Source organism: Neofelis nebulosa, chromosome 5 (genome assembly GCF_028018385.1).
Source record: "Neofelis nebulosa isolate mNeoNeb1 chromosome 5, mNeoNeb1.pri, whole genome shotgun sequence".
In the NCBI taxonomy this organism is placed as follows: Eukaryota; Metazoa; Chordata; class Mammalia; order Carnivora; family Felidae; genus Neofelis; species Neofelis nebulosa.
In genome coordinates, this window is record NC_080786.1 from 120,834,405 (window position 1) to 120,856,214 (window position 21,810).

Consider the following 21,810-nt stretch of genomic DNA (forward strand, 5'->3'; position numbering starts at 1 on the left):
ACTGTTAGACTAAATATTTTTAGCATAACATAATAAATATTGTCTTTGGCCATACATCTCATCTAAATCTTATTTCCTGATACAGATTAAAGGAAGGTTTAAATGTATGGAAATATTTTATCAGATTTTTAAAAAAATCAAAGTAGAATTAGGTGTTCCTTAATGTTCTCAGAAATAACTTTTTAATTAAATGATTGCATCTGGTACAATACTTCAGATGAGGTAGATGTCGGTGGTGATAATAAGGGCTTTCCTCCACAGGCTTTCATGGAATCCTAGTATCTAAAAAAACTATAAACAGGTTTCATTTCTATGCACAGATAAATTTGGGAAAACTGTGATAGCTGCATTCCTTCCAAGAGACCAACAATTCACATTAGCATATTAAGAGCATTTTCTCTACAATAGAGAAACCTGTTGAAGTTCCTTTCAACCAGAGCTGACTTTCCGCTGAAAAACACCTGTAAGGTACTGAATGTTTAAATTTGCCCTGGTTGGTACCTCTACTGTACCACCTTTGCTAAATATTTTTAGTATATTTCTTTGGTTCATGCCACCTTTTCTACCACAGAACTTTATTTATTTATGTATTTATTTGCTTAATTTATTTACATTTTTTTTTTCACAGAAGATCGCTTAGCATGCTCCTCTTGATTCATTTTGGGAAAAACATTAAAAGCTTTAAATATTATTATATTTCCAACTAAGTACAGCTATAAGCTCAGAATTAAGCAAGAGACAATAAAGGAGGACTCAGAGGAAAGAGCACTGGTTAGGGAAATTAGGATCTAAGGAGCAACTCAGTGGTTTCCCAACCAATAATAAAAGGCAATTGAGGCCTGGCTTTTCCCAAGGACATCCTAGCAACAGAAGGTAGCCTAGGTAGACTAATTTTTTTTTTTTAATCACATACCAAATGCAAGTCCTGCCAGCATCTTTGGGAAAGATTGGGCTAGCTGCAGGGGGAATCAAGTGGGAGTGTCACTAACTACAAGTGGCCATGGAAAGCAATTTTTTCCCCCACTGGGCTGGAGACTCCCCTTCACTGCCTAGAGATAGTGATCAACTGGGCAGCAGGGGAAGAGAAGTGATGCATCTCTGACAAGTACTCAGCCCTTAAAGTGATCTTCCTATGTGCTAGAGAACCACATACCCCTGCTGGAACCATTAGGCAGCCTGACCTATGGAAGCTCCTCTGCCTCTTTAGGTGGTTACAGTGGGGACCAGTTCAACCCCTAGTAGAAATAGGCACTTCAAGCTGACCAATAACACCCTTTAGCTCTGGAAAGTCAATTGTTGGTTCAACCACGACCTGAAAATGTAAGCCAGGACCTCTATGGGTAAACCTAAACAAGGTGACTGCCTCCTAGAATAGAAAATTAAAATAGAATACAGAGTCTCCTAACATAATAGCTAGAATGTCCAGGTATAATAAAAACATCACTGGTTACACCAAACACCAGGAAAATCATAACTTGAGGGGGAAAAATAATCAATAAACACCGCCAACACTGAGCTGAAACAAATGTAATTATCTGACAAATAACTTGAAAAAAGCCATCATAAAAATACTTCAGCAATTAGTAGTTATCTTGAAACAAAAAATAGAAAATCTCAGCAAAGAAATAATAAAAAAAAGAATCAGATGAAAATTAGAGAAGACAAAAATACAATAACCAAAATAAAAACTCACTAAATTGGCTTAACAGTACAGTAGAGATGACAGAGAATGGTATTAGTAAACTTAAAGATAGGGCAATATAATTAATAATTAATTTGAATAATAAGAAAAGAATAGATGATAGGGGAAAAAAAAAAGAAGAAGGGGGCCTCAGAGACCTGTGGGATGATAACCAAATCTTCAATATTGGTACCATACAAGTTTCAAATAAGTGAAAGAGATTGGGGCTGAAAGAATATTTTGAAGAAATAATGATCCCAAACTGCAAATTTTCCAAAAGACTTAAATGTAATATACAGAATCAATAAGACACACTAATGATAAACCCCATGAAATTTATATCCAGGTACATCAAAATTAAACTGGAAGACAAAAAAAAAAAAAAAAAAATCTAAAGCAGCCAGAGAGAAAGACATATAACCTACAAGAGAACATCAATCTAAATGACAATAGATTTCTCATTTGAAATTATGGAGGCCAGAGGGAGTGGCACATTATTTAAGTGCTGAAAGAAAAGAAATACCAAGACTGAATTCTTACTCAGGGAAGCTAACCTTCAGGAATCAAAAGGAAATACGTGTATTCTTAGAAGAAGGAAAACTAAGAACATGTTTCTCTAGCAGATCTGTCTTGAAAAGTTAAGTTCTTTAGACAGAAAAAAAAATCTTGGAGTATCAGAAAGGAAGAAGGAATGACTAAAAGAACAAAAACATGGGTAAATACAATATAGACTATCCTTCTCTTGAGTTGTCTCCATTATATGATGTTTGAAACAAAAACTACAACATCAATTGATGCAGTGTTGAGCAAATATAGAAGGAATACTCAAGACAAGTAAAAAATGGGCAGGACAAAGGGGTCTATAAGAAGTAAGATTTCCATACTTTACTCCAAATGGTAAACCGTTGCTACTTGTAGACTGTGGTAAATCACATACGTATTTCAATCCAGAGCAAATACTAAGAAAATATACAAAGTAATACACTCAAAAACTCTATAAATACACGTAAGATCAATTTATATAGTGTCTTGAAATAATAAAATTTTAAAGCTAGAAATATTAGTGTTTACCAAGGGTTAAGGATAGTAAGGGGTAGAAGGGAGGGGAAGGACATGGATATGATTATAAAAGGATAGCACAAGGGGATCCTTGCGGTGATGGAAACCGTTTTGTATTTTGGCTGTGGTGATGGATACATGAAACTACACATGAAATAAAATTTAAAAGACTAAATACACATGCGTGCACACACACACACACATTCACACCCACAGATGAGTACATGTAAAATTGATGAAACCCAAATAAGATTGGTCGACTATATCAATGTCAGTTTCCTAGTTGTGATATCTTTGCAAGATGTTATTCAGGTCAAGGGTTGATGAAATCTCTCTATTATTTCACACAACTGTGTGTGAATATACAATAAAAACTCAATTAAAAATTTTTATGTACATTTGAAGGAATAGGGGAGTGGTCAGGATATCAAAGCTTAAAATTTATTATACACATTTGCCACAGAGCAAGAGGGGAATCCCAAGTGCCAAATATTTTTGAATTGCCTGTACCTTCCCTATGTGTTTTGTGAAAGGAGCAGGCAATAATACAGTATGTAATATTTGGGATAATTCTAAATTTTCATGATTTTAAATATATTTATAAAAAATAAAACATCCTCCCAGATACTCAAATAACACACACCTTAATGATTGCAGTCCCTCTGCTACCATTCTTTATTAACTCTAATTCTATAAAGAGGCATATGCTTACAAATATTTTTGAAACGAATCTTATTGAATATGAAACATAAGGCAAGTCTGATTATGTTTGTATTTGTGATTCCATTAATTTACAGTGGACATTTTTTTTAAAAATGTATATTTCATAATCTATCTCCTAACATGCACTAATACACACACACACACATATACATATATATATATATATATACACAAATATACATATATGTATATATATATATGTGTATATATATATATACACATATATACATATACATATACATTGTTCAGTTGCCAGAGGAAAACAGTGGGACACAGATTCGTTATTTCCCCAATAAGACCTCAGGCTATATCAACCACTTTTCAAAGCTGTGATTTATTTAAGAAAAATATTTATCACATATTTCTTGTTTCTTCAAAAAAGAGGTCACCAAAAGGGAAAGCCTAAGGTTTCTGCCATGATGTTATATGGGTAAAGCTTGTTACTTACCCCCTGTGTTCAATTTCATTTCTTCTAACACAGTTCCCACTGACAGAGAGACAGAGCTTACAATTTTCAGTGAATCTTAGCAAAATAAATTTAACTGTTTTTTGGTCAGACTGTGGAAACTGTATAACATCACCAAAGTCAAACTGCATTACTCAATATACATAAATATAAATCTTTAATATTTAGACCATTGGCATGGAGTAAAGCTAAAAGCAATGACTTGTGAATTAAAAAGCATGCTTTAGGAGCTTACATGAAGTCAGATTTCCTGTGGATAATAATTCCTGATTTATTTTCATCTTTGATTATGAGTTGAAATGACTTCATGTAGTATGTACAGTCCCTTAAAGTAAATCTACGATGATATATTAATATATTAAGATATTTTGAGTTTAGAATCCTGATGAGAACCTGAATATTTTAGTGTCTGAAGTGTCCCCATTGATTTAGCCTACCAAGTCGTATAATATTTTGACTTTTTACATGATTCCTACCAGCCTGACTGAAAACTAGGCCCTGCAGAACACCTGCATTTTAATGTAAACTCTTTCCCTGATTAACCATAGGAACCTAGACAAGTCACTCAAATTAGTGCCCGTCTGCGGAGTGTTGGGCAGAGATCGTAATAATTGAGTGGAAGTATAAGGAATATGGTTTAGGGCATTGAAATATATAAATACATATTCAAAACCTGAAAACATAATTCCAAGAACCAAGAAATTGACACAATTAGTAAAGGGACTATTTACTGTGTAAATTTCCTTGATAATTTATTTGCCTAAGGAGATTCTCATTGGACTGAAGACTTTAAATGACTCGTGTCTCTGTAGTATTTATCTTTTCAAGTTTGTAAATGCTTATGATGTCATCTGCAGTTTACTGTATAACATTTCTAGTATGAAAGAATAAAGGAAAGCCTTTAAAAGTCCAAAGAGGGATATACTATAACTCAGTGGGTTCCCTGTGAGCAGAAGCCTTGTCTTCCCCATCTCAGCTCCCTGCACCATCACTATCTGCACAGGAGGTAGTCAGTGAATGGCTATTGAAATGAAACTGAGAACCATACTCTGTCTGTATATGATAAGAGCAGAGTGAAAAAGAACTGAACCAGGAAGTCCTCTTGAATATATCTCCACAGGCTCCCCTGTGGGAGAGAAGCCAAAAAAAGAAGAAAAAAAAGTGTCCCGTTTAGACACTGTTGAGCATAAAAGAACTAGAAACATCATGCTATGAAAATTTTTAACAAAGTGATAGTTCATTGGAAAATGATTTGAAATACTGAATGAGTGATCTCTGAAGCTATTGCCATGTTAGCTTATGGTTTTCAAGTGAACACAAAAAGCAGTAGCTAATCAGAGAATATCCATATTATTTAACTTTTCCACATAGTAAGTCCCAAATGTATAGCGAACCTAAATAAAGAATTGTGATATTATTAGTTGAAGTTAATTCAATCTTTAAAAAGAATGCTTCTAAGATCACAAGATGTTCATCGTTATGTAAATAACTTAATAAAAACTCAAAGATCTCATTAGAATATTTTTTAACATTACCCTAGGAATAATTGAAGAGAAGAAATGACTATGTGCAATAAAAGAATAAAAGGCAATGGCTTACACACCACAGAGATTAAAAATAAGCTAATTAGGGGCACTGGGGTAGCTCAGTTGGTTGGTTAAGTGTTGGACTTTGGCTCAGGTCATGATCTCACGGTTCCTGAGTTCGAGCCCTGCATTGGGCTCTGTACTGACAGCATGGAACCTGGAGCCTGCTTTGGTTTCTGTGTTCCCTCTCTCTTTGCCCTTCCCCCATTCACACTCTGTCTGTCTCAAAACTAAATAAACATTGGGGCGCCTGGGTGGCTCAGTCGTTTAAGTGTCTGACTTCTGCTCAGTTCATGGTGTCGCGGTCATGAGTTTGAGCCCTGTGAGTTTGAGCCCCGTGTGGAGCTCTGTGCTGACAGCTCAGATCCTGGAGCCTGTTTCAGATTCTGTGTCTCCCTCTCCCTCTAACCCTCCTCCTTTCATGCTCTGTCTCTCTCTGTCTCAAAAATAAATAAACGTTAAAAAAATAAAAAAAAATAAAAAAAAGAGCTGATGGGAAAGTGGGCTACTCTGTGGTCACACCTCATCAGCTATTAGGTGCCACCCACTGGTGAGGTAATTTAATGGCTCAAAACTCTGAGCTCTGGAGAATTTAACCATAGCTGCAAATAAGAAGCACTGACCAATGAGTAAGAATCTATTAAATAATACTTAGTGCTAGAAAAAATTATTTTTCCAATATACCATTGGTTTTAAATGATTCATCAATCATACAAATGAATATTTGGGATGCATGTTGGGAAAATAAAAATTCCCAGGCAATTACTTGGAGGATTTTAGTCACATTTTACACTAATTTCTAACAAAAGTTACCGGTCACAGTTAATAATTTGTATATTAATTAGTTTTAAAACAAATGAGCTAAATAACATTAATATTATTTTATTTATCTGACATTATTCATTTAAGAACCTGATAATAATTTATGCATATTTGCAAAATAGTTTTCCTTCCTTAAGTGTTATGTTATTTATAGAGGTGATCACAAACTTCTTGCCAGAAACATTTTCAAATATTAGTTGCTTTCCAGTGAGTAATAAACAATTCATGTCACACTTTATGGTTCTTAAATAATGATAAAAAAAAACCACATTAACAATCGCATTGTTTTTGCATTTTTCCCTAGTTCTCACTTTACCTAAAACTTCCTTAAATAAGGATTATTTTATATCACTCTGTATTTTCCATGAGGCTTTACACATATCATGATATATAGATGGCAAGTAATTAATTTGTTGCTTTTAATTTCATATGTGGACCATCAACCTTTGTATATAATATTCTACAATTGTATACATTAACTTCATTTTAGAAAATTTTTTATGCTAAATGGATACTGTATACTGAATGACTTTATTGTTATAATTAACTATATTTTATAGACAATTACTAAGGAAAAAATCTATATCAGGATGACAGAAGTAATTTCAAGTGTCATCTTGGCTACTTACATTCTCAATGTTTAGCATAAGTTTCCAAAAGCATACTCTCCTACATCCATGGACTTTAGCCAAGACAATCACTACAAACATTTACAAGTTTTAAAAATACATTTATTTATTTATTTATTTATTTATTTATTTAAGTTTATTTATTTTGAGAGAGACAGAGACAATGTGAGTAGAGAAGGGGGAGAGAGAGAGAGAGAGAGAGAGAGAGAGAGAGAGAATCTCAAGCAGGCTCTGTACTGCCAGCTGTGCAGAAGCCTGATGCGGGGCTCGAACTCATGAAACAGTGAGATCATGACCTGAGCCAAAACCAAGAGTTGGATGCTTAACCGACTGAGCCACGCAGGAGCCCCTTAAAATAAATTATCCAACCAGTAACTCGCATTTTGTGAAGTTTAACATCACTAATATGATGGGATGTCAAGAACTATAGATGTGACAGCCTTCATTCTCTTTGCAGCTCAAGTCCCTACCACCCAGGGTCCCTACTTGATTCCTAGAGAGAGTTAGATGTTTGAATACAATAAGCTGAGTTCTGCCTATGGGAAAGTTGTACCTAAGAATGCTTCCCTTTGATTCAATATCAAATTTATTTTGCTGCCTGCTGCCTGATAATAGACTCCTTCCCACGATTCTGACTTTGTTGTTTTAAGGTTGCCCAGACCAGCACTCTGCTTTGTTTTCCAACTTCTGCAACAGGTCTGCTCCCTGCACATTGTCCACCTAGACTCAGGCTAACTGCCTACTCTGCTTTTCCCCTACTGATTTTTCTAGAACTGTTCACTGAGCAACTTGACTCATGCAATCTGCTCACCCCTGTTTTTTTCAGCTGAACTCTCTACTATCCCCAAGGATAAGAATTAGAACAAGGAACTAAAGCTTTAGTGAGGTCAACTATGTTTTGATATAACAAAATGATTTTTCTACTAATTAAATCCATATCCTAACAAATCAGAAAGAAAATGTAAGTCAAAGAAGCTCTAATAGTCTTCAAACGGGCCACAGATACAAGACTTAACTCTTGTCAGACCTTATGATTAGTATGTTGACATGTATGATATCAAAATATGCCTCAAGATATTGTAAAAGAGGTAAAAAGGAAATCTAGGCACACATATCCATTTTTATAAAAGTGTTATTCTATTAAGAGCCCACATATTTTATTTGTTAATAGTATAATCAAATAGTGTTTATAATCAGATGAAAATTCACTGAAAATTGAAATTGAAATTGAAAATTGTACTATGGACAGAAATAAAGGAGTTAACACAGACCGAGTAAAATATCAAGCTAGTGAATCCTTTTCTGTTTTGTTCTTTACAGTCATACAACACAAAACGATATAAATCAATCTTCTGGAAAATTGGTAAAAGCAACCATTGCTCCAGAGCTGATATTCTGTATACCAAGTTTCAGCTCGGACTGGATTTTTACTGAAGCCATAGTAAATGGAGTTTTAGAATAGAAAATGTGAACAGAACCCAAGCAATAAATCTGGAAATTGTGTCACTATTTGAAGGAAGGTTTTTTCCAGTGGTGGAATTTAAATTTTTAAATCCCAGATTTTCTTACTTCAAATGTATAAAAACAAAAATTCACTACTCTCATTCCCATCTTTGTTGTCTATTTTTATGAAACATTAGAAAAAGCAAAATTTTGTGACATCTAAAGTATACTAATAATTAATGAACTTGGCTATTGAAAATTTATTAATATGTTTGAGGCCTAAATATAAGCTCCATGACATTTTTAGTTTCCAATCTTCTTGTCTTTGCTGAGGCTTGCATCTCTTCCTCACAGTGTCCTCCTCATGATCTGTCCTAATGGAGCGGCTTTCACTCTACTAAGTTCCTAAAGCCTCCATCATAATAACCGCTGACATAACACTCCTATATCCCTTCTCTATTATCTCTTTTTTTAAAAAAAATATTTTTATGTTTATGCATTTTTGAAAGACAGAGAGGGACAGAGTACAAGCAAGGGTGGGGTGGAGAGAGAGGGGGACACAGAATCCGAAGCAGGCTCCAGGCTCTGAGCTGTCAGCACAGAGCCCGACACGGGGCTCAAACTCATGAACTGTGAGATCATGACCTGAGTCAAAGTCGGATGCTCAACTGACTGAGCCACCCAGGCGCACCCCCCCCCATTATCTCTTCTATAACATAACATTTAAACCGTTCGTCATGTAACATAAGTTCCTACTTTTCTAGTCCATTTCCCTATCCTTCCTCAAAATGCCTAAAATTTAAAAGTGAGAGCATGTGTTCAAACATGGTAAGTAATCCGTGCTGCTTTACCTATTATTTCCTCTGCATGTCTCAGGGTCATACTTATTCAAGTTAACTAACATTATTTTCTTGATAAATTCCTCTATGCTGTCCACCTCCAACTATGTTCATGTCTTCTTTATTCTTCCAGGGCAGGAATCTGCATGAAGCTCAATCATCATTTGTTGAGCCAACGAGATTAAAAGTGAAGATTACATGGTCCAGCATTTATGTACTGACATGTACCATTTATCTTACTATATGGTCATCACTTGGAACATCCAATCATGGATGAGACTGTTTCCTACTGCCCATAATAAATCACATAATGTCTTAAATATAATCTTTTATCTCTATTGGGAAAGTGAATGAGTAAACAAGTGGAAGTAAAAATGTATAAAATGGCAGGTGAACCTGGCAAATTCTGTCATAGAGTAAGATAACTAAGGACAGTATACTCAAAGAAATGACATATTTTAACGTGATAATGACTGAAAATTTTATGTCTCATAGATTCCTTGTACCTGATAAATTTTTATTTTGTAAAATTTGACTTAAAAGGGGTTTGGTGCTTCTGGTTTTTAGGTTCTAAATCATTAGATTAATTTGTTCTTACTTACATAACACCAAAATATCATTAGTAGAGATCAAAATTTTAAAAATAAAATATAATAAATATTTCACAATTCAAACAAAAAATTCATTTTTAAGACTCTATTAAAAATTTCTTTCTATGTTATAAAATAATTTGAATTATGTAACTGAAATTTAAAAAATCTAAGGCAGTAGAGTTGCCATCCTATACTCTATAGTGACCTATGCCTGTATACCTTCTAAATCTGTGGAATCAAGCCATGACAACTTATTCCTTCTCTTAAAAATAGATAACTACTTTACTCCTACTTTGACAGTGTCATATGGCAAAAAGAACTCTGTAAAGCCAAAGCAAATACATTTAAATGTTCTTTTGTATCTCTGGCTAACCATCTATATGTCATCATACCCAGTGTCTTTATAATACGGATTTGCTTTCGGATGTAGAATGGCTTAGATTAATAGGAAGTTTCTTTAACACATAACAATGAAGGATGGCTCAAGGTTATTGGCAGAGGGCAATGTACACTATAGAAGTATTAGGGTATAAGCTTGCATCTTCAACTTTTGACTGTGAACATCTTCTGAGAGGAAGTGAGCCCCAGGAGGCGTGTGTCAGAAATTTTAATGATAGACACCTAGAAGTGCATATACTACCTCAGCTCCCGTTTCATGTTCAAGCCCACGACCATATTTTAAGGGAGGCTGACAAATGTAGTCCAGCTGTCTGCACAGGAAGGAGAGAGATTAGTGAGCAGTTAGTTTCTGCCTTGCTACTGTAGGCTTGCTTTTAACACTATATCTGTATGCACTGATGTTTCTACCTAAAAATTAATGTAAATATCCAGGAAGGTTGGAAAGCAGTAGATAACACTCTTTATTTAAAATAGTCATAACTTTGTTGTATTTTGAAACAAAAATTCTGTTGAAATACTAAATTATGAAAATATTATGAATCTATTCTTTTGAAAATGTTCTCCTCAATACTGCTTTACATTTAGAAAAGAAGAAAGATCTATGAAAGTAACAGTATAGTTATTTTCTATTGACTATGCCATCCTCTAAGCTATGAGCATGAGACTAGTTTTATTTTTTTTTAATGTTTTTTTAAGGTTTATTTATTTTTTAGACAGAGAGAGACAGAGAATGAGTGGGGGAGGGACAGAGAGAGAGGGAGACACAGAATCCGAAGCAGGCTCCAGGCCCTGAGCTGTCAGCACAGAGCCCGACGTGGGGCTCGAACCCATGAACTCTGAGATTGTGACCTGAGCCAAAGTCAGACGCTTAACTGACTGAGCCACCCAGGGACCCCGAGACTAGTTTTATTTTTTAATTTAATTTTAGTTTTTACTTTTAAATGTTTTTATTTATTTTCGAAAGAGAGACAGAGCATGAGTGGGGGAGGGGCAGAGAGAGAGGGAGACACAGAATATGAAGTAGGCTGCAGGCTCTGAGCTGTCAGCACAGAGCCTGATGTGGGGTTTGAACTCGTGAGCCATGAGATCATGCCCTGAGTCGAAGTCAGATGTTTAACCAACTGAGCCACCCAGGTACCCCTCATGACTCTAGTTTTAGAAAGTGGGAGGTGAATTACTATTATTCACTAAAGAAAGCTTTTAGAATAAAAAATATTCAGGATGGTTTGTATTAATTGTAAATGTATATTAATTATGTACATATATGTATACATGTTGCCAAATAGAATATGCAATATTAACTTCAATTCTGATAACAATTTGAAATAAAATTCTGTAAGTCTTTTTAAACTAATATAACTCAAAGCCAATGATGAAACAATTCCACATTTTCTTTAGACAATATCAAATCCTCTAAAATGTCAACTCCTTATTTGGGAATTCTAAATAAATCTTCACTAAGATAACTGCCTGAGAAGGAAAATGCTGCTACCATGCACACATACCCCTCACCCCATATATTATCAGTATATATTAATTCACCTCTTTGATAATCTGTATATTACATTTTGAGAAAGAATAAAGTAGTTCCAACTTTTTTTTTTTTTTAATCTGGGGATGGTTTCACTGGAAAAGAAAACATGGAAGGTAGAGTAGAAGGGGTTATTGGCACATAAGTGGGAGATCATATTTATTCTGGTCAAACCCATTGGATGTTAGAAGATAGTAAGAAGTTGATTTGGGTTTAATATAGAGACTGCCTTTTTATCTATTGAGCTCTTCACAATTGTATTGAGCAAACTTATGAGACAGTACACTCTACCAAAGAAGTTGTTCAAGTAATGGCCGCCTGGTCTCTTGGCAGGGATGTTTATATGCCTTTCCCACATTGCAGGAGAATATGTCCAAGTGACTTTTGAAAATTTTTAAATAGTAACATTTATTAAATTCAATCATAAATTCAATTCCTAAACGTATTCTATCAAATTAATTCCTGCTTTCAGTGATTAGGAATTACTATATGCTATATTATACCCTATGTATGCTTTCATGTATTAACAAATTTTGGTAGATTTTAAAGGTGTTTTCAAATAATTAGTTACACCTTAATTTTGTTAATGGTATTATTCATCCATATTTTATCATCTGATATGAATTACACTTTGTGCTCAATATGTAGATCTAGCTGAAAATTATGTCACATAAGTAAAATTCAGTAAGAACTACTCAGATAATCAATTGTGTTTCAAATTTCATCTTTAGAAAATTAGTGTGCATACTTTCAAAATCGTTTCTCTTTCTCCTAGGCTTTAGTATTCTCCTCAAATGAATGAAAACGCTAAAGCAAGTATTTAGGGAGAGAGCAGCACAAAGTTATGGAAAAGCACACATACATGTCTAGTTGATAAAAGGTGAAATTCTAAATGACAAAATCTGCTTTGGACAAAGTAGGAAAATAGTGCATTGCTGTGTGTGTGTGTGTGTGTGTGTGTGTGTGTGTCTGTGTGTGTGTATAAAACTGCAATACATAAAATATTCTTATATAAGATGATTCTGTCTCCCTAATATCATCTTGCTAGATAAAAATTAGGGGCATTTCATTCTTATTAATGGTGCATTTCTTTCTTCAAAAAAGTGGGTTAAGGAAAAAAGAATATACCATTTGTCAGATAGCATAAGAACATAACAGAAGCTAAGTGTATAAAATTCAGATCTAAAATGTCAAAAGATCCAACAATCTTCATACTTAGTATAGTCTGCATTTGAAAAACGCATCATATAAACATACCATTACAAGTAGCAACACATCAACAAAACATGTCTTGCAAGTAAAGTAGGAACATACAATGTGAGCAACTTTGGTCTTCAGAGTTTTTTTTACACCTCAAAGCTTATATAATTTATAAATTATATTAATAGTTAAATTTAATTAATCATTAATTAAATTTACAAATTATAATATATAAACGTTAATTCTGATTCATTACATATTGAAAATGCTCAAATACTGCCATCTGTGCAACTACATTCTCCTCATTTAGCGAAGAAAGACCATGATTACTAGAATCCTCATCTTAATATTAACACCACTCAACTGCATTTAATATATTATATTGTTCAATGTCCAATGTCGGTAGTTTTATAAGGAAAGATTGCTAGTAGATGATTATCAAAATTTACAAATTACAAAATTCTCATATACGTTTTCAAGGATCTTATACAGAAAAAAAACAAAAAAACAAAAAACAAAAAACAAAAAACTTTTCTTCCCCATTGTGTGAACCAGACTAACATCATTTTGAACAAATGCACCATAATGACCGTTCTATGACCTGAAATCTTTAGCACAGCCTGTCACACACACATTCATTCTTTCCTTTTGTTTAACCACACCCTTAAGTACAGCCTAGGGGCATAAAATCCTTAATCTACCTGGGAGATTTGATTATGATACACACACCTACAGGGAAACATTCCCCTTTGGGTGGTCCCCTAGCCTGTACTCCCATCCTCTAAAGCCATAAAAGCAGGTCTAAAGGGAGGTGGGGTTGTGACTATCTACTGATCTTGCAGCTGTCCAAGACCTGTTCTAAGTCCCTTTAATAAGCCATTTCTTGTCAAACTGGATTTGTTAGCTTTTTTCTTAAGTCTTGACGCTCTTTTGGCTTTTGAGAGTCATTTTGCATACACCTCCCTCTCATGGAACATCCATCTCCCACAAAAGTTGGTGGGATTTTTGTTTGTTCTTCAAAACAATATTTCTGTAGGTGTTTGTCACATTATTTCTTATTTTCCTTGAGAATATATCTTTCAGTTTTTGATACAGTTCACAATATGATACAGCTCACTATTTGCCTAGATTCATAGAACAAAAGAAGATGTGGTATTTGCAATAAACTGTTTCTGTAAGCTCTCATTCTTTCCAACAACCTACAATATATTGGTCTCCTTACAGACATATGAAATCCATTTTTTACTCCCACTATAAAACCACCATATGTAGCCATGTGGTGTGACTCTCATAGAGCATTTATATCAAAGAGACAAGAAGATTATGTGTCATTCTATTATGGAAATGCATATACAAAGGTACATTGGGAATGGAAAACATCTGCCTTCATTACATAGAGAAACCAGCCTTTGGTACTTTGTGATCTTGTAACTTTATAGGGCCCCATACCTTGTGAAAACCTTGAATTAGTTTCTGTAACAAAGGGAGTGAAAATGACTCAATATTATGTTGTGCTCATTTGTAGTAATACCCGTAGTAATCTCAAAGCCTGAAATTTGGATTAAATATTCACAGCTTTGCCTTCATTTAGAGGACAATGTTATTATTAGGTAGAATAAATTCTACATTACACAAAGTTTGAAATTCTAGGAATCTGTTAATACATCTAAGAAAATCATTTTTATATTTTTGAAATTCAGGCATAATCACATACAGATTTCATTAATAAGTTTAGATTTCTATGAAAGGTATTTAATTTTTCGTAGCTAATTAATTTTATGACTGAAAATTTAATAACTTTATCTTGCTTCCTTCTTTAATTTTTCCCTTTCTGTGGGGGAGGAGGGGAGTGTGACTCTTTCAGAATGTAAATACTGTCTCTGAAAAATCAGCAAATTAATATTGATCATGAATGTTATTTCTAAAATATCTTCTTGCATAAATCAAGCATTTAATGGGAATGCAGTGAATGTCAGAGCAATAAAATAAATCACAATTTACCCCGTAGAATTTGAAGGATGACATTATACTTTCTGAGTTTAAAATGAAACATTTCCTATACTGCTTGAATTTTCTTCTTTACATTATGTAATTTGATTTTTCTTTACCATAGTTGTCTAAATTGTTTTTTTTTAAGTGCTAATTTGGGGCACCTGGGTGGCTCTGTTGATTAAGCATCTGACTTTGGCTCAGGTCATGATCTTGCAGTTCACGAGTTTAAGCCCTGCTTTGGGCTCTGTGCTGACAGCTCAGAGTCTGGAGCCTCCTTTGGATTCTGTGTCTCCCTCTCTCTCTGCCCCTCCCCATCTCTCTCTCTTTCTCTCGCTCTATCTCTCTCAAAAATAAACATTAAAAAAAATTAAAAGTGCTAATTCATATTAAATTATATGATAACGTTCAGAAGTCTATCAATGTATAAAAATGTAGGGCACTCAAATTTTACTTATGACAAATTTTAGCAAAAGGCAAATAAATTCAGTGATTGTTAAAAAAGAAGCAATAACATATCTTAATATGTCACATCTAAAGTATAAAATTTGTGAAAAATTTCACATGCTTATATTACATTATATAGTATTATATATAATATAGACAAAATAATTTAGATTGTATATATAAGTTCATATAATTTATATAAATACATAGGCTTCTATGTATATTTGTGGTATATATAAATAATTGTGTAAATAAATAAATGAGAGGGGCAATTTGAAATAGTGTAGGACAAAAATCCAATGCACGCCTAAAATCATTGAAGTTGGGAAGCCAAGGACACATGAGGAGTGACTGATAAAAGCTAATTTTATAAAAGGCTTTTATGAGTGAGTACAGAAAAGGACTCTTTTCCAGTAATCCACACAAGTAATATCCCAAAACTTACTGAAGAGATGAGAAAAAAATATACATCAAATTAGACACATCACGTGAAATCTATAATAAAAGAACACATGGTGTTTGATTGCATTAAATATAATGGTTCAGTAGAGACCTTGAATTCCTACTTTGTAGCTGGGTTGAAATGAGATATACTGTGGAGGTGCCTTCTGAAACCCAGAGGGAAAGCACTGAACACACACTACTCCTGCTAATTCTCAGAAGGGAAACCCATAGCATGATATACACTGCTTCAAAGGTTCCTGTACTTGTTGACCCCACAGCTTTCATACGAAGCTCCAAGATCTAGACTTTTGAGCTTTCAGCTTGGCTTGGCCTTGGAGACTGAGGCAGTCCAACTACCTATACTGTGAAAATGAACCTGCCTCTCTCTTAGAAAGATTCACTGATATAATGAAGAAAATATGAAAGATAAGAGTGCATAAAATAGCTTTCCAATGCAGAAGAGAATAAGAAAATTGCATAATTACATGTTTTAGAAGTAATCTGCTATAAAGTTGTATTTTCTTGTATATGCTTCAACACACTTAGAACAATGTACTATACAAATACTTTCTGGGATTTCTCTATTGGAAGAAAAAAGAAAAAGAAAAGAGAAAAGAGAAAAGAAAAGAAAAGAACAGCCTTCACACACCAAATAAGTGCTGCTTTTGAAGTAAACAATCCTTTACCCACTAAGCTCCAGGGATCTTATATTATAATAACCCATTAGGCAAAATAAAAGCAATATACTGCCATCCAAATTGGATCTAGAGGTGGTAGTGGTACACTGTATTCACAGGTAAAATGTAGGCAGAAGATGGGAATAGGGAGAGCTTTGGTAGCAACACACCATGAGGACTGCAGGGGTACTGAACTCTGATTTGTTAATGATATCTGAGAGCCCAGAAAAATTAGGACAGGTGAGATCCCACCTGAAATCTAGAGGGCTTTTTTGTGATTAGCCAAACTAGACAGGGGGGATTGTGCTAAGAGCTAATATAGTTATCATCATCTGGTTTTGGAATAAGAAGTAATATTCGCATATTAAATGCCATCATACATTAGATTTGGTAGATCTTTCCATTTCAAAGGATGAATGAGGCTAGGATGACTAGTTTTCTACCAAAAAAAAGAAAAAAGTGTTCTCCATTTCATATTAAATTCAGAAGCTGGTTGTCTAAATAAGGGCTACATGTCTCAGCAACCCCTTACTTTGAGGTAAAGCCATGTGACTAGACTTAGCCAATGGAATGTGAGGAGTGACATATTTCACTTCATTGCTGAGGTTTTTAAAAAGTTGGTGGAGCTTACCATCCTCCCTTCTTCCTTCACCTGTTTGGAAATGGAGGATTCTACCACTCCAAGTGATAAAAATGCCATGAAATTGAAGAACCCCAGGTTCCTGAATCCCTACAGAGTGAAAGGCCATAGGACACTAAAACTTCTGTATTGAACACTATGTCAGTGAGAATAAAAATCCTATCGCTTTTAACTCCTGAAATTTATGAGTTTGTTTGTTAATCAAGTTAGCATTGCTGCAAGTAACCAAAATGAGTTAAATAAACAATAATATGGGTCCTATGAAAAATACTACTGATTAAAAGAAAGGGACATAGGGACATCTGGACCTCAGCTCAGTTTGTGATCTGGAGCTTCCTGAGTTTGAACCCTGGGCTGGGCTCTGTCTTGACAGCTTAGTGCCTGGATCCTGCTTCAGATTCTGTACCTCCCTCTCTCTCTCTGCCCTTCCTCCCTTGCACTCTGTCTCTCACTCTAAATAAATAAATAAATAAATGAATAAATAAATAAATAAATAAAAATATAAACTAACAATAAACAATTTTTTTTAAAAAAAGAAAGAAAGGGACATAATCCCAAAGAATTATTACAGAATTTGCTGCAGGAACCAGAAAAATTATGCAAGTATTTAGAATTCTTAGTAGGCCAAAAGAAGATACAAAATCTATTTAAAAAGAGAGGAAAAACACAGAAGAAGGATTATCTGATATATAATGAAAACTGGATATGAAAAAAAAGATGAAGATAGATTAAAAATACAAAAGAATTCAAGTTCAAAGTAAAGGCAGGAGTCAAAACCATATCAATATAGTGAAATATGGAAACCTGGATGTAGATAGCCAATTTGAGATCTCTTAGAATGCAAAATAAAAGGTAGTCCAAGAAAGAAGAGAAACTACAAATGTATAGTCTTTTGTGTGTGTGTGTGTGTGTGTGTGTGTGCACGCGCATGTGTGTGTGTGCAAACACACAGAGATTTCTGAGAAAAATTATGACGAATGTAACTAAAGACACATGATTTCTATGGGTAGAATGATTTCTATGGCTAAAATTAATGTTTTTTCATTCTAAAATTTATTGAATTCCTGAAGCAAAAAGGAGCAGTTTTATCACAATTTTGAGAATGAAAGCTTATACGGCAAAAATTTTATGACCAATCAATTGATCTTCCATGTGATGTTGCAAAAGAAAATTGTGAGATGTCCAAGGTCTCAGAAAAATACTCTGTATTTCCTTTTTCTAAAAAAATCATTTGAAAATATTTTTTATTATAAAAGGAAGAAAATCATAACAGGCTGTCAGTTTTATGCATAAAAAATAGTCATAATCACATTACTTACAATAATTAAAGGTACTTAATATCAAATATTAGGAAGCAAAGTTTTAATAGAATATTAAGAAGCCTTCATATTTTAAGATTGAGACCTTCAACACAGGGAAATGATATAACCCTAATTGAAAACAGAAGCAAAATTAAGTGTTCAGATTGGTATCAGTTTTATGATAAAATAGAAAAGTATGCATGAGACTACTGGAATTTCAGGTGATTTTTTTTCTTGCTTCTTTGTACTGTGAATTTTCTAATTTTAGCAACTAAGTTACAATATATCTTCAAAACACTAAAACTTCAGAAAATATAAAATAAATAGCAAATTATGTTTTTAATATTAATTGTATGGCTATTGAAATTGGTTATTAATTAGTTATAGAGCCTGTTCATTTATTTAGACTGCTTTTTGGCATAAATATACTAAAATCTTAACATAAAATGTGGAAATAGGACCATGTGGAAGTAGATGAAGTTCTAAAAAATAGAAAGAAAAAGAAAAAGGAAGCTGTGATTATCATATTAATCATATTAAAGTCTTTCCATTTCACTATTTTTTAATCATTATTTCAGCTCAGATATCAGTTTTCTTAACAAACATATATTGTTTAAAGAACTATCCTATACCCCACAAAATAAACATAATTTAAAGTTTTAAAAAAGTACTTCTTATTATAGTACTAAATACTTCATGGGTTTACGTTTAAAATATCAAAATTCACTGTTTGATTTACATGTTATACAGATGTAAAAATTTATTACAATTTCTTTATAATAGAAAGAGAATTTTGAAAAAGAAAGCCACATATCTTGTCATATTTATTCTTTCACTTATTTAAGAAACATTTCCTTAAAACAAAACATCTCTATATTTGGGAGGCTTTGGCAGCTGCAATAAATGCTCTCATCTATGGTAGAGGACATTATATTATGAGAAAATATTTCCATAATAAAATAATATATAATCAACAGGTGATTTGCGTGTTTATTCATGAGGATTACAAGGAAAACAGTCTTTAAGACAAATAGAAGAATACACCAAATGTGACAGCCTTGAATGATGACATAATATCCTCTTGTCTGTGATGGTGACACAAAATGGCAAAGGACACAAAACTGTCAGTCTTGTTGTTTATCTTCTATCTGAGACTAATAAAAGAGGGAAAGTGATTGACGGCACATAGACACAAACACTGTCTTTGATATACAGTTGTTACCTTTTATACATATATAAAAGGAATGAGTTGATGGTTTTAAGGCCACCTTACTTTTTTAGCTTCCTAAGATGCCGTTTTTACCTAAAATATTTTATTTCCTAAAATAAAGGAATTTACAGTTTGATTATATGAGAAGTTATACATTACCCCTCTTAGAAACTATTGCTTCTAGATGTATTGTTCATAAAGCTTATATATGTTCATGCATGTGTGTGCATATATGTATATGTATGTGTATCCACAAAATACACTTATATGTTCAGGCAGAGAGAGGGTAGGAGAATCATAGTGAAAGAAGGCACAGAGATAAAGAGACAAATTGAGACAAACAACAACAAAAGGAAAATACCTAGGATGTGGATTGTTTTTCTAATATGGGTTTCTTCCAAATACATAAATTATTAATTAAGACATTTGTTCATAACACTGGATATGTAGAGAGGAAGTTCCAAAGAAGTAGTAAGTACCTGTACTTATTTTGAAGAGCTTGCAATTTGGAGGAGATCAAACACACAGATATAAAATATGTACGTGATAATTGCAAAGCAACATGAAAACAAGTGAATGATAATGCAGTATAAAATTCTGAAGTCAGAGCTGGGGATAGAAAGTAATTAAATAAGAATCTAATGAATCAAGAAAACTATTATGGAAATTTAAAGATGAAGTCAGGCCATGACCTGGCAGCTGGAGTGGGAGAACAAAGGGCAGAGAATTAGCTATAGCAAAAGAAAGGGTAGTCTTGTAAAAGGGTGGGTGGACCCAGAAAAGGAGCACGTATTTCCACACACACATATATTTTAGTTCTGGCCCATCCTCATTTATTTTGTCTTTTTCAGCTAAAGGTAAATAGTTACTTGAATGCTTGCTAACTTGCCCATTTCCAGCCTCCCTTCTGGATCCCTCTATGTGGGCTATCCTCCTACATACGTCCCAGTTCCAAATCCTATTTATTTTGAAAAGTTATCACTCTTATAGTTCTTTGCATAGAAATTATGCTTTCCATCCTCACTCAGATGCCCCAGTTCTTTGAATTCTTTAAATAGAGTTCTCATTGGGGATTTATCAATCTTTACGATCTTTACGATATATTTTAATTATCTATGTTAATATTGTCTCCATTGTGCATTAAGTTTTTTTTTTGTTTTTTTTTTTTTTTACATTTTTATTTATTTATTTTTGAGAGACAAAGAGAGCACAAGTGGGGAGGGGCAGAGAGAGAAGGAGACAGAATCCAAATCAGGCTCCAGGCTCAGAGCCGCCAGCACAGGGCCCGACGTGGGGCTTGAACCCACAAACTGTGAGATCATGACCTGAGCCGAAGTCAGAGGCGTAGCCTGAGCCACCCAGGCGCCCCATCTATTGTACATTAAGTTTCTTAAGAGCAATGTCATGTATGTTTCTGAGTTATCTGTGTCCACCTCACAGCTGAACTAAAACTCATGAAAAAAAAAACCAAAAACAAAAAAGCAACCACACAGCTATAATTACTAGAAAATGTTACAGTCCTATGACCAGTTGATAGAAACAAACTTTCAACATCTGACTGCAAACTTTTTAAAAAATGCTTTTTGCTGCAAATGCCCGTAGAATTCATTAACAATTTTTTATGTTTATATCAGATTTTATATTTTATCCAATAAATATGTATCCCATCAGGAAAAGCTGATTCAAATAAACCAGGGTTTCCAGGTCAGGTGGCGCAGGGGTTCACATTTGACTCAACACATTTATTGCAGACACATAATAATAGTAAAAATACAAACAAAAAAATGACAGATATACAAACTGGCCCTCCAAATAAAATAAGCAGAAAAGAACCATATAACAGAGGGGAGAGTGGTTGCAAAGCTGCAGGCCTCTTTACCTCCAGGTCTAAAGTTTGCTCCTATGGAGTTAAAGGGATTTAAGTGCTCTCAGACAAACAGAACCAGGAATAGAAAGTTCTCAAAGTCAAGGCCTGGAGTGAAGCTCCCCAACACTGAAGGAAGCTAAAAATAAAACTCACCACCATCTGGGCTGTGGCTTGAAACAACCCACAGGTCTCAGGCTGTGAGCACACAGACAAAACCTTTTAATCAAGAACTGAGCAAGCTGGCTCTCTAACTAGATCACCACA

General features: G+C 34.0%; 1 protein-coding gene across 2 annotated transcripts in view; it reads right to left on the reverse strand.

Annotated features, from left to right (window-relative positions):
- The window catches only part of CADM2 (cell adhesion molecule 2), a 335,754-nt gene that overhangs the window by 187,356 nt on the left and 126,588 nt on the right, over positions 1-21,810 (reverse strand). The gene's annotated exons all lie outside the window — the stretch shown is intronic.